Consider the following 15,192-nt stretch of genomic DNA (forward strand, 5'->3'; position numbering starts at 1 on the left):
TTTTTTTCAGCCTGGACTGTACTTGTTAACAGTAGAGATTGCTTCTACAGGGATGGGATACACTTAAATAGAAAGGGTGCAAGAATATTTGCTGATGCTATCGAGGCAGTGTTAGGTGGGTCGGAAAACTGCTAGCTTGAGGGGAGACAAAGACCAATAGATTGACAGTAGCCACTGGCAGAGGTGAAAGAGATTCTTGCACTGCTTCTATTAGAATGAGCAGAAGCCTGAAAAACAAGATGCATGGTATTTCAGAGACTGCTGGGAGCCATTGCGGTACAAGTAAACACATGGGTTGTGTTAGGGTAGCTAAGAATAGAAACAGGTGCAGGTATACTTGCGTGTACACCAATGCTAGGAGTTTAGTAAATAAATTTGATGAATTTGAGGTATTGCTCAAAACATCAAAGGCAGATATTGTTGGGATATCAGAGACGTGGTGTCACACAGATATACGGGATGCAGAAATGCAATTTGGGGAGTACAACGTCTACAGAAAGGATAGACAGGATAGGAAGGGGGGGAGGGGTTATGCTATTAGTTAAGAAACACATAAAAAGCAAGGAAGTGAAGCCAGTCGACATCGCTGGACAGTGCAGTGTTGAGTCAGTTTGGTGGGACATAAGCATTGGGAGATCAAAATTGAGAGTAGGAGTGTGCTATAGGCCTAATGACTCTGATGAGTATAATAAGGAACTGTACAGGGAAATAGAGTGGGCCAGTAAATCAGAGAGTCTTATAATGGGAGATTTTAATTTCCCAGATATTGACTGGAATTTGGGGGCTGGTTACTCACACACTAGCAGGGCTTTTGTGGATTTATTGGATGATTGTTTTCTACATCAGCATGTTCGGAAGGCAACTAGAGGGAGTAATACTCTTGATTTGATTATCAGCAGTGATTCTTCATGCATTAAGAATCTGCAGATAAATGAACCACTAGGTGGCAGTGATCACAGTGTGCTGAAGTGGGATTTACTGAAAGAGGTAACTACCATTAGGGGTAAAGGGAAGGGTTATTGCTTCCGTAGAGGCGACTACGATGGACTGAGACAGTATTTAAATTCTATACAGTGGGACCAACTGATGATGTTACCAACAGCAAATTCAAAATGGGAAGCATTCAAAGAACGTATCTTGGAAGCTACTAGGCTTTACATACCAACTAAGAAATATTGTTCAAGGTTTAGGCCAAAATGGATGTCAGATGAACTAATGAGGCATAAGGCAGAGAAGAAAAATGCATGGGATACTTACAAATTAACACATGACACAGAAGCCTATGATAGATACAAGTTGATATGCAACCAAGTTACAAAGGAGGTTAGGCAGGCGAAGGCAGATTACGAGAAATCCTTGGCAAGGGATGCAAAGAAAAACAGCAAACAGTTCGTTACTTATGTAAACTCTAGAAGGAAGGGGATGAATCAGATTGGTCCACTTGATATTGATGGGTCAACTGTTGATGATCCTGCTCAGGTAGCTAACAAACTAAATGAATATTTTGCATCGACATTCACACATGAGGAGTGATTCAGCAAGGGGAATGCCAGAGGTGTATTCAACTCTAGCAGTAAGCTACAGAATCTTGAAATAACTGGGAGTAAAGTGGAGGAGAAACTGTTGAAGATAAACACAAGAAAGGCACCCGGGGTGGATGGGATCTATCCAGTTATATTAAAGGAGGCAGCAAAGGAAGTAAGCAAACCCTTAGCCATAATTATGAGAGCTTCCTTGGACTCAGGGGAGGTACCCATAGACTGGAAATGTGCAAATGTGACCCCAATTCACAAAGGAGGATCAAAGGCTGACACAAGTAATTATAGACCTGTGAGCTTAACTTCTGTTCCAGGAAAATTAATGGAGGCACTGGTTAAAGAAGCACTGCAGGATCATTTAGACAAGACTTCAGTTATAGCTCAGACACAGCATGGTTTTGTTAAGGGGAAGTCCTGCCTGACCAACTTGATTGGATACTATGATGCAGTCACAAAAGAACTGGATGCAGGGAATAACTTTGATATTATATACTTGGATCTTAGAAAGGCTTTTGATACTGTTGCACATGGAAGACTGCTACACAAATTGGAGCAGTGTGACATTGGAGGCAAATTGCTGCTATGTTGTTGTTGTTTGGTTTTTAGGAGCATTAGCAACTAAGGCCATATTGCTCCGGGATATACGGTGGTCATTCCATGACCTTTCCGCATTCTCCATATTTGGTGGTGACGGGCTCGAACCCCGGTCTAATCAAGAAGCGTGTGCTACGCACTGCTGCTCCTTCCCACCTGGCTACGGAGGCGCCTAAATTGCTGCTATGGATAAAGGGGTGGTTGAGGGGGAGAAGACAGAGAGTGGTAATCAATGGACACTGCTCATCGTGGACTAATGTTATTAGTGGAGTCCCTCAGGGCTCAGTGTTGGGTCCATTATTGTTTTCTGTATTTATAAATGATATTGATGATGGTATATCAAGCTTAATGTCCAAGTTTGCAGATGATACAAAGGTTGGCAGGGTTGTCAAGGACACTACTGACACTATGCTGCTGCAACAGGATCTGGAAAGGTTGAGCAGATGGGCTGAGAGGTGGCAAATGAAGTTTAACATTGACAAATGTAAAGTACTACACATGGGAAAAAGCAACTCCAGAGCAACGTATCAACTCTGTGGTACTACACTGACAGTGGTAGAGAATGAAAGGGACTTGGGGGTGATTGTGCAGGCAGATATGTAGTTCTCTGAGCAGTGCAGACGGGCTGCAAGAGTAGCTCATGGAGTATTGTCAATGATATACAGGAATTTTTCCAGCAGGGATAAGGAGGTGATTATTCCCTTGTATAAGGCAATGGTCAGGCCACACCTACAGTACTGTATACAGGTCTGGAGGCCTCATTTCAAGAAGGATGTAGAGCTGCTGGAACGAGTACAGAGAAGGGCAACAAGATTAGTGAATGGAACAAAGGGGTGCTCTTACGAAGAAAGGCTTAAGTTTTGCAAATTACAGTGTCTGGAGACTAGGCACCAGCGAGGTGATCTGATAGAGGTGTATAAAGCCTTGAATGGTTTAAGCATGCTCAATGCTGATGGGATTCTTCCTCTAGCTCAGAAAAATCACCTGAGAGGGCATAAATTCAAATTGAGGAAAGACAGATGTAGGATAGACGTGCGGAAATTTGCCTTTAGCCAGCGGGTGGTTGGTTGGTGGAACAGACTGCCATCCCTTGTGGTGGAGGTTGATAGCCTAAATAAGTTTAAGGCTCAGCTGGACAGGTATTTTGAACGAACAGAGGGGTGAAGTGGAAATGGGTTTTTTTTTTTTTTTTTGGCTGATGCTGCATAAGCTTGCTTTCTTGCATCAAATGCCTCTACTAATGCTAATGCTAATACATGATGTTAACAAGACGGCGAATTTAATAAAATCCAAGTCGTTAAAGTCACGTCTTTTTCAGCTTTATGTTAAGAAATGGTATCAAAATACTACTCTCTGCTATTTCACACAGAAGTACGTTGGCTGTCCAAAGGAAGAGTTTTATCAAGAGTATGAGCTAAGAAAGAAGAGGTAAAAAAAATTTTTGTGAATAATTGTTACTTTTCTGATTTTATGAAGGATAGTTATAGGCTCCAAAAACTAGCTTACTTAACTAATATTTTTGAGCACCTTGAATGAGCTAAATCGAAAATTGCAAGGATCTCATGAAAACAACGTTACGAACCAAGTTTATGGATTCAAAGAAAAAATTCAACTTTGGAAAAATGGGGTTAAAAACGGATCACTAATGATGTTTAATCGGTGTTATAATTTAAATCCGAAAGAAGAAGAATGGGATCAGTAGAGCCACATTTGTGTTTGCTTCAGGAAAAACTTCATCACTATTTTGAAATACTTTATGTAAAAAAAATTGATTGGATTCGAAATCCATTCGCATTATCCCTACAAATCCCAGCATCACATTTATCAATGAAAGAAAAAGAAGAGCTGTCATATTTAAGAAGTGTTCGCACCCTTCAAGTACAATAATTCAGACACAGCACCCTTCAAGTACAATAATTCAGACACAGCATGGGTTTGTTAAGAGAAAGTCTTGTCTGACAAATTTGATTGGATATTATGATGTGGTTACAAATGAACTGGATGCAAAAAAACAATTTTGATGTCATATACTTGGATTTCAGGAAAGCTTTTGACACTGTTGCACATGGAGGACTACTGTACAAATTGGAGCAGAACGGTATTAAGGTAAGTTGCTACAATGGATAAAAGGATGGTTGAGTTGGAGAAGACAGAGGGTGGTAATCAATGTACGCTGCTCTTCGTGGATTAATGTTATTAGTGGAGTCCCACAGGGTTCGGTGTTGGATCCACAGTTGTTTTGTATATTAATCAATGATATTGATGAAGGTATATCAGGTTTAATGTCGAAGTTTCCAGATGATACAAAGGTTGGCAGGGTTGTTAATGACAGTAATGGCAGTGTGTTACTGCAACTGAAGTTTAACATTGACAAATGCAAAGTACTGCGTATGGGTAGAAGTAACCCCAGAGGAACGTACCAACTGTTTGGTGCTACACTTAAGGTGGTAGAAAATGAAAAAGATCTGGGAGTAATTGTGCAGTCAGATATGAAGTTTTCTGAACAATGCAAGAGCAGGTCATTGGGTTTTGTTAATGATATACAGGAATTTTGCTGGCAGGCTAAAGGAGGTGATTGTCCCTCTGTGTAAGGCAATGGTCAGGCCAAGCCTTGAATACTGCGTACAGGTCTGGAGGCCTCATTTTAAGAAGGATGTAGCTTTTCTTGAGCGTGTACAGAAGAAGAGCAACAAGATTGGTGAGGGAAATGAAGGGATTCTCTTACCAAGAGGCTTAAGTTCTGCAAATTGCAGCGGCTGGTGACTAGACACCTACGAGGTGATCTGATTGGGGTGTATAAGGCCTCGAATGGGTTGAGTATGCTGAATTCTGATGGGATTCTTCCACTTGTTCAGGTTACGAACCTAAGGGGTCATAAATTCAAATTGAGAAAAGACAGTTGTGCAATAGATGTGCGGAAATTTGCCTTTAGCCAGCGGGTGGTTATTTGCTGGAACAAACTTCCATCTATCGTTGTGGAAGTTGATAGGTTAAATAAATTTTTAGAAGTAACTGGACAAACATTTAGAAGGAATGGTCGTGTATTTATTTATTTATTTTTTTGCTGATGCTGCATAAGTTTATACGCTTGCTTTCTTTCATCACATGCAACTTTTACTACTACTACTAATACAACAAATTGAAGAAATCGAGTTATTAGAATTTTGGTTAATGGCGAGAAAGGAGTTTCCTTCAATCGGTGAAAAAAGCAATTGACTCTCTTCTTCCATTTGCTACCACCTATTTATGTGAACAAAGTTTTTGGTCGATGGTGATTATCAAGGATTCGAAGAGATCATTAAAAATTCTGGATCAGGGGTTACGCGTAGCCATTTCAAGAATAAAACCTGATATAAATATGTTATGTTCACAGAAGCCAGCTCAAGTTTCTCATTAAAAATATTTGAAAAGATTTTATTTTGAATGTATTTACTATTAAACATTTAATATCTTTCGTAGTATTTATATTTTACTTTTCTTATCATAATTGCATATAATATAACGCAAATGTAATACATTTTTTCACAAAGTCCTTACGGACGCCCCAAAATCTGCTCCAGTTTATCTCTGTGTGCCATACAAAAATTATAAGTTCCCAAGTCCGTAACTCGGACCTTGTGCATCAATCTCATTTTGTAAAGCCAGGGCCATTTCAAGGTTGGTGCCTGGAAGCCAATGCAATCAGTTGCCAAATTAGTAGAATTACAGCAACTGTTTCAGGTAGTGAAGGGTGGAATATTCCTGTTTTGCAACCATTCGCTAAAAGGCATAGTGACATAATGTTTTTTGACAGGCGGCACCGGTGCTTTCGCACAACTCAGCATTTGAATCTCTTGTGAAGTAAGACAGTACTGTCAAGGCCAGATAGCATATGTTAGTGTATGTTCATGTTTGCTTAGTGCGGGTTATGTTGTTCATCTGGCCGCTTAGCCTAGGGGCTGTGGAACACCACAGACTGCTAGTTACCGTCACTGGCACTGGGAGCCGGACCAGGTATGTGGGAAGAAAACTCTGGCTGGCCGACCCTGGGATTAGCCTGAGCTTCCCAGGGAGGGCCAAAAAAAAATAATAAAAATAAAAATAAAAAATAAAATAAAAAATAAATAAATAGTAAAAAAAAATAAATAAATAAAAATAATAATAATAAAATAAAATAAATAAATAAATAAAAATAATAATAATAAAATAAAATAAATAAATAAATAAAAATAATAATAATAAAATAAAATAAATAAATAAAAATAATAATAATAAAATAAAATAAATAAATAAATAAAAATAATAAAATAAAATAAAATAAATAAATAAATAAAAATAATAAAATAAAATAAATAAATAATTTTAAAAAAAAATTTTAAAAATAAAAAATATATAATTTTTTTTCCCTTTTTTTTTTGAAATAGGAGAAGGGGTGAGAGATTGAGGAGAAGAAGAAGGTAAGCAGAAGAAAGAGGGCGAGGTGGGGTGGGCTACCTCAGGAAGAAGAGAAAAGATTGTAAGGTCAAGTGACCCACAAAGTCAGGTTGCCTAATAGCATGACCCTGCATTTGATAAGTCAAATGCCAGTACCACTACCAGAGGAGTATTTATGTGAGTTCCTACACAAGTAGGAAAATCAGTATTGTCCTACACCTCGCTAAAAGGCATTGACACAGACCATTGTGAAGAAGATAATACAACTTGCTGGTCACACACTCAAAGGATAGAGCACTTTGAAGAAACGGGACACCACCGTGCGGTCCGCACCCTACAATTTTCAGAACGAGACAATAACTAACGAAGAAGCCTGGGAGTAGTTTCAGCTACGCGACCTAATAATAGCTTAGGAAGCTTGCTGGTTGCTGACGGCCAATAAAATCACCCCAGGATTGGCAATACTAACTTTCTAAGGACTGTCACTTTAGCCATATAGGAATCGATAGCTTATCGGATTATTTTTGTGCAAAGGTCGCTGCAGGCTAAAAAAAGTGGTGAGGAATCGTCGGCTTCTTCTCGATCGACTGTTTAAAGGCTTTATTTTTATTTAATTTTTAAATCTTTTTCTTGGTTTAGCATCTTTAAGTGTGAAAAAGTCATCAGTAATCACTGTTCATGGCGGGATCATTTATGGCGGGATTTTTTCCCCCTCTTTTAATATCTTTTCATTTTTGTTTTTTGTTTTTTTTGGTTTCAAAGTTTTTGGTGGTTCAAAAATAAATAAAAACAACAAAATAAAGGTAGCTAATAACGAATGATAGAGGCGATAACGTACTGAAATCTGATATAGAGAAGCAACAAATTCTGATCTTCCTCAAGATTCACTAATGGATCTTCCCGCCGTGCTCTAACAGTCATGACAAACTAACCGTTATGTAGCCCTGACCAATCAAGGCACCACTGAGGATAATCAGCAGTATAGTAGTTATATTTAACCCCAGGGGCTCACATCTGGTGAGTATGGGCTTGGCACACCCAGGGTCCTCAGCTGGATATCATCATTCTTCTCTTTCTTGGTGATTTCCTTCTATTTCTCTCTCTCTCTCTCTCTCTCTCTCTCTCTCTCTCTCTCAGGGTAACTCAGAAATTTTTTTTGGCTGGTGCAGCATAAGCCTCAGGCTTCCTTGCACCACATGGCTAATAATAATAATAATAATAATAATATCACTGCAAGAAATTTAAGGGAAATTAGAAACGGTATCTGGTTTACTTTTCTGAAAATCAAGAAATCAATTTATTTACTTACACTTGAGAATGGCATTACATGGAATTACTAGCAAGCAGGTTTCTTAAAGACACTTTGCCACGTTAAGTATTTAATTAGTTTATCGGAACAAGAGCACAATTATTACAACAGACCGAAAAGGTCCCAAAAACCAAATAAACTGGCTACATAATGCAGAAATCAGAAAAGTAGCCATTTGTTTGTAGGATGGATTAGTTCTATTGTAATAATTGTCCTCACGTTCCAATAACCTAATTAAATACTTCACGTAGCAAAGTGTCTTTAAGAAACATGCTTACTAGTAATGTCTTTCTCAAGTTTAATTAAATAAACTGATTTCTAAAAAGGGGTTTAAAAGCCGAAAGCCCCAGTCTAGCAAAATTACCACGGTAATTTTGCTAGACGAACAAGTTAATGCTAAGCATCATTGCAGATTGTAGTAAATCACCGAAGTAGGTGAAATGGCATCATTTTAGTTTCATTTCATACTGTGAATGCCTTCACCACGAGTTACCCTAATAATGCACTACTTCGAATAAGCCAATAGAGAAGAGTGGCTTATTTATTATCCCATACACCTTTACACTCAGATGGCACTGTTTGTAAATGTATTTGGTACAATAAACACTGTTATCCACATCTGTCCCTATCAGACATAGAAAGTGACAGTAGGAGAGGAAAAAGAAATGCCATCGAAAGAGGAAAGGGTGAAGTTACTCCTCAAACTCACATTCGCTCAAATAGTTCACTTATGGATCCCCTCGAATAGACAACGCTTCCCCAGTAAGGAAGACTGTTACCCATTCTCGGTAACGAAGAATATCATCAGGCTTCCCAGACGGTACTGTTTCAAGGCTTTTTGGCCTCTCATCAGTGGGCGGGTAGGTACCCTGGTGATACAATGAGTGACAACCCAGTTATGAAGTATAATTTCACAATATGAGAAATGCCAGACGGTGTGCGATACTAGAGACTAAAAAAGGGTTTAGGGCTGAAAACCTCAGACTACAGGAATTTAACTAGACGAACAAGTTAGTGCCAAACATCATTTTAGTTTGTAGTAAATCACTGAAGTAGATAAAATGGATCGTTTTTGTTACATCTCATAATAATATGAGATGTAACAAAACCCGCCCACCGATGAGAGGCCAACAGGCTTCGAAACGGTGCCGTATAGGTGGTGGTATCCGCCAAGAATAAGTAAAATTATCTTCTTTACTGGCGAAGCCTTACTTATTCGAAGTAGAGCAATATCAGGGCAACTCGTTGTGAAGGCATTCACAATATGAGCTGTGAAAAAAACGATGCCATTTCAGCTACTTCGGTGATTTACTACGAACTAAAATGATGCTGCCACTAACTTGTTCGTCTAAAAAACTGATTTATTGATTTTCCGTAAAGTAAACTAAATCCCGTTTCAAAATTTTCCTTAAATTTCTTGCCGTGGTGTAACTACATACATTACTTCTGATCATTCGTGCCTGATTGGTCAGACCACATAACGATCACGGGTGGGGGGGGGGGGTTAGGAAGACGTATCCGATAGTGAATGTTGCTGGAGATCAGAATTTGTTTTTGTTGCTTGGCTACATCGGATTTCAGTACAATGTAAACAACCAAATAAATTGGCTACGTTTTGGATTACTGTATTACGTAGCCAATTTATTTGGTTGTTGGACCGTTTGGGTCTATTTTAATAATTGTCCTCCCGTTCCAATATATTAATTAAATTCTTCCCGTGATAAAATGTCTACCAAACCTATTTAATCGATTTATATATTAAAAGAGGAATGAAGCATTTTAACTATGTGAGATCTACCTATATACATAAGTTTGTATTAATATTTTGAATAAATTATGCATAAATGTTTGTGAAAATTACACAGAGTGCTAACTAGAAGGGTGAGGATTGTAAAAAAGGAAGTGTAATAGATATGTGAAAGGTGAAAGAATGTTAATATCCTAAAAGTTATGATGAATTAAGAAAAATAAAGGCTGACTTACAAAGCCAATAGAAGGTGGGTGAACTGTAAAGGAAAATTATTACAGTAAAATACAAATAAAATAAAAAAGTGGTACAGCTGTCATCAGATGTGGGGGGAAACATATTTGGATAAAGGTTGAATATAGGTAAGGTAAATGTGCAGGATCTGATGTCAGCTGAAGCAAATATTGATACATGATCAGGTAATTTCATCAGGGGACCACACCTGACCATGTATCAGGAACTGCGTTTCTGTAGAAGAAAGTGAAAGGCCAAAAAGCAACAAAAATGTAATTAGCACATTCTAATACACTATGGAAAAGGTAGTCCCAACACAGTGTCATTTATTTAAGTAAAAATAAGGATTAAGTTAGAATAATATATGGTTAATATAAATATGTAGAGTTTTGTGTAGGATTTAAGTTGTAATTTTGTGAAGATTGGAATTCAATAATTTGGAACAAGCACATGGTATAGGGTGAGGTGTTAAATTGAGGATAGGGAAGGGAAAAAGGTCTGTCATATCTGACTTATTAACCTTTCATCAACTGAAAACCTTTTTTCAATGACTGTAACTTTTTAAATAATTATATTTAATATATATATATATATATATATATTTTTTTTTTTTTAGAAGTAATTCGTCTTTTTTAATAAATTCGCTTTACCAACACACTACGTCGCTCAAGCAGCATCCGAAATCCATTGTATTGTTTGATTTTAACCATTGAGAAAAAGCATAATGCTATTCCTCATGTAATAATAATGAATACGGGGAAGCGCCACGATTATCTTTTTCTGTGAATAGATAAACAGCTCCCTGTACGGTTCATTTTCAGTGATACAAATGTTAGGGGACGGGACTGATTAGTCCATATGGCTATTGCTACTAAGGCCAACAGCAAAATTAGGTCATGGAATAATAATCATAAGAGATTCAGACAAGGTGAGAGCCCGTGGGGGGGGGGAGACCTACCAGTTTCTCTCCAGATACAAACATTCAATCACGGTGTGACCAGCTAGCTCTAGGTGGCTCTCCCTCCGCAGAACTTGGGCCAGAGTCAAACTTCGCATTACAGGTGTCAAATGCCTCACAGAGATTAACATGGTTCTCAATACTGTGTACAAAGAAGTTTTCTATATAATATCTGTGTGTAGATACACCATAGACAACTCTTAAGAAACTACAAAGTAGTTGTTGTAGGCATCATTTGCTCTTTCTCATATTGTGCTCTGCCTTCACGACGAGTTGCCATGATATTGCACTACCTCGAATAAGTAACGCTTCACTAATAGAGAAGACTATTGTTACCTATTCTCAGTGAATACCACCACCCAGACATGTTTCAAGGCTATTGCGAATTTAATGTGAAAAAAAAAAAAAAAAAAAAAAACCATTGGACCAGGTCTATTAAACCAAATAAATGAGTTATAAAATTTAAACCTATATCATGGAACTGTTTTGATGAGAGCCCAAGAGATCTACATTTTTATCAAGAAAACTGAATTTTGTAATAAACGAAAAAACACAGGTGTTTTTTTTTTTTTTTCTCCAAATAACTAAAACCAGTACTTAAGATGAACCTCATCTCCAACCAAACTGCACAGAAGAGGTGGCTCTCCCCACCTTTTCAGAAACTTATCAGACCCTAAATGCCATTTTTCCAACTGTAAAAACCTTTGCATGGAAGCAGACATTGTTTGTTTCAAGTCCCAAAGATATCCCCTAAAGGTCTCAAACCTTTTCCGTTTTCGAAGCTTCCACACATGATATTGTGCCTCTGTAATTAAAAATATCGTAAACATTTTTTTCTTGCGCAAGGGATGATCGAATTGCAAGTAAATTACCTCCTCTAGTGTGAACTGTCTTATCCTCAAAAATCTACAAATTCTTTTCCAAACTTCCTGCGCGAATCGACAGTAATAAAATAAATGGTACACTATTTCAATTTCGGTACAAAATTCGCATAATCTGTTGCCTGTCTGACTAAATCTATACGTAATATCGTTCACTGGTATATTTCCGTAACCAACCCTCCAGGAAAAATCAATACGCGATGGGTAGTTTCGGCCAATTTTTAGATTTTTAAAAAACAATTGCGCATTATGGTTTCCTAAATTTGGCTTTTCTGGATTTTCTGAGTTAAACAGTGCCCAGTAGAGTCGTTTTAAACCACCCTTAAAAGGATCTATATCTTTCTCCCTTAACTGCGTGCACATATCCCGAATTTTTTTGTAATATATAGGAATTGTCTCTGCTTTTGGCCCTAGATAATTGCCGCCTTAAGGCTGTATTAAATCCCATAAAATATTTTATCAGTACCGCTACTAAATGGTTAGATTGCACCATATTAGCCACATCCAGCAGTCTCTTACAGCTACACCTCAAATTAATTTTTGGAATACTTATTCCCCCATCTTCCCACGGTAAAAATAAAAATTTCTGCGCTATATCTTGCCGTTTTCCTCCCCATAGAAACTGAAATGTTGGAACGTAAAATCGTCTCATTGTCCTAGTTGTGATTCCTGTTATAAACACCGTGTATAAGATTATAGGAAGAATTACGGTTCTAACAATAATGGATTTGTTCTCAAAAGAAAATTGTCCCACTTCCCACTCTTTTAAACTTTCCCGTATTTTAGTGGTGAGCCCTCCTACGGGTAGCATGGGATTCTCTCTAAACGGAACTCCCAGTATTTGGATAGATTTATCTGACTCCAATTCTCGTTGTGGTAAAGGCCGATGTACCCATTCCCCTAACAATTTGATCCTAGTCTTGTCTCCGTTTATGTTTAACCCCGACTTCTTACCAAAAGAAGTAACGAGTGACAAATTCTTCCACCACATAACTCGTAGTGAGAGTGGCGGTAACATCATCCGCATACACTATACATTTACACTGCTCTGCCGGCTTTGGCAACGGTATCCCCTGAATGGCCTCAGTTCTGTCTATTCTTCCCAGTAGTGGTTCCAGTGCTAACGTAAATAACAAAGGACTAAGCGGACATCCTTGTTTTACTCCCCTATCAATTTTAACGTTTTTCGAAATTTCTCCATTTATCAAAAGTCGCGTGCTACTACGTGTATATAGATTTCTCAGGACTGTAAACAACTGAGATCCTATGTTCGTATCTTTAATTATAGAGAAAAGGTAGTCGTGGTCGATTCTATCGAAAGCCTTTTCTAAGTCGATTGCCACTAACGCTAAATTGTAACTCTTTCTTTTCCGATATTCTATTAACAACTCCAGCTGGCTTCCGTTTTCTAGTCACACCGACCCAGCAGGTCGAGATGCTGAGGCTTTTACAATTACTAATGACCTAGCACAGATTGTTCATTTACCTACGCATTATAGCCAAAGTAGCTTATGCGCCATCAAACCTCCATATCAACAAATCATTTACCTACAAGAATACCAGACAATCCTAATCATACAGCCAATACGCTTGATCTTTTTCTCACAAACAACCCTTCTAAGTACACGGTCGAAGTGAGAGCTCCTTTAGGCACTTCAGATCACAACTTGGTGATTGTCTCTTCTCCAATGGAACCTTTATCTCATGGCTATTCCCAACCTCGTGTTGTTTGGCATTACAAGAATGCAAAATACGATGACCTGCGAGACTTCTTTTCTTCTTTTCCTTGGTCGGATTACTGTTTCAAAAGTTCTGATGTCAACGTTTGCTCAGATCGTGTCAGTGAAATTATTCTTGCAGGAATGGAATCCTTTATCCCACACTCCACTTTAAAATCTCGTCCTTTATCTAAAACTTGGTTTTCCAATAAATATGCTAAGGCTGTCCAAGAGAAGAATATTGCATATCGTAATTGGCTTGTTTCTAATTCTTCAGTTTCATTTTCTGCCTACACCAAAGCTCGCAACAATTGTAAAGCAGTTATCAATCAGTCCAAACTAGAGTTTGAACAGGCTAAGAGTAGAAAACTTGCTTCTTGCCCTAATGGTAGCCGAGCATTCCTGTCTCTTGCCAAAGCTATTGGCCGCAACTTTTGCCCATCTCTGCTCCCACCTCTGTCCAAACCAGATGGTTCTGTTGTCACTTCAGCCAAGGATAAAGCTGACCTGCGAGCATCCCATTTTTCTTCCAGCTCATGTATCAATGATCTTGGTAAAACACCTCCCACCATTCCCAACACACTCCATTCAATGCCTCCTGTGGTCTTCCGTCAAAAGGATATCAGAAGGATTTTGATGAATCTCGATGTTAAGAAAGCTCCAGGTCCTGATGGTATTTCTCCACTTGTTCTCAAAACCTGTGCTCCTAAACTTACTCCTATTCTTTGCCGCCTTTTTTCACTTTCTTATTCTAAAGGTGTTTTTCCTTCTGCTTGGAAATTTGCTCATATCCAGCCAGTTCCTAAAAGGGTGACAAATTCCTCCCATCCAATTATCGTCCCATTGCAATTACTTCTACTTCTAAAATAATGGTGAAATCAATTAACTGCCAACTGTTAAACTACCTAGAAACCTTCCGTCTGATCAACGATCACCAGTATGGATTACGTCAGTGTCGATCCACTGGTGATATTCTGGCTTATGTTACCCATTTATGGACTAATTCAATGGAAAGGTTCGGTGAAACACAAGTAGTTGCTCTTGACATCTCAAAGGCTTTTGATCGCGTTTGGCATATAGGTCTTCTAAACAAGCTTCCATCTTATGGTTTTCCAACTGTTTTTAGTAATTGGTTATCCAGTTTTCTCACTGATCGCTCACTGAGAGTGATGACAGATGGCTCTCTGTCTTCTAACTTCTCCACTAATGCCAGTGTCCCCCAAGGTTCAGTTCTTTCCCCCACTCTTTTCCTCTTGTATATCAATGACCTTCTTTCATTGACTGGAAATCCTATCCATAGTTTTGCCGATGATAGCACATTGCATTCAACTTTCCATTTTGAGAAACCTTGTCCTGCTCAATCAGCTTCAACTTCTCGAAAATCTGCTACCAATTCCTTAAATGCCAATCTTCAGGTAATTCTCCAGTGGGGCGAAGACAACTTAGTTGATTTCAACCCTTCTAAAACTCAGTCTTGTCTTATATCTCGCAAAAAGGATTCTTCTGCTCCTATGCTTATCTTTAGTGACACTCCAATTTCTAGGCAAAAGGATATATCTCTTTTGGGGATTACCCTGACTTCTAATCTCTCTTGGCACAAGCACATTACAAATATTGCTTCCTCTGCATCTAAAAAACTTGGTTTTTTAGATGCAGAGAAAACTCCATATGAAAAATTAAGTTCATATGGAGGTTGGTGTGTTGCAAGATTATATCCGGTAAAAAAAAAAAAAAAAAACTATTTATTAGGGTCACCAAGAATGATAATTCAACTACCCATGTGTATTGTGTCTTCAAATT

The sequence above is a fragment of the Mastigoproctus giganteus genome, chromosome 9 (assembly GCF_048544385.1).
Source record: "Mastigoproctus giganteus isolate SK-2022 chromosome 9, ASM4854438v1, whole genome shotgun sequence".
In the NCBI taxonomy this organism is placed as follows: Eukaryota; Metazoa; Arthropoda; class Arachnida; order Uropygi; family Thelyphonidae; genus Mastigoproctus; species Mastigoproctus giganteus.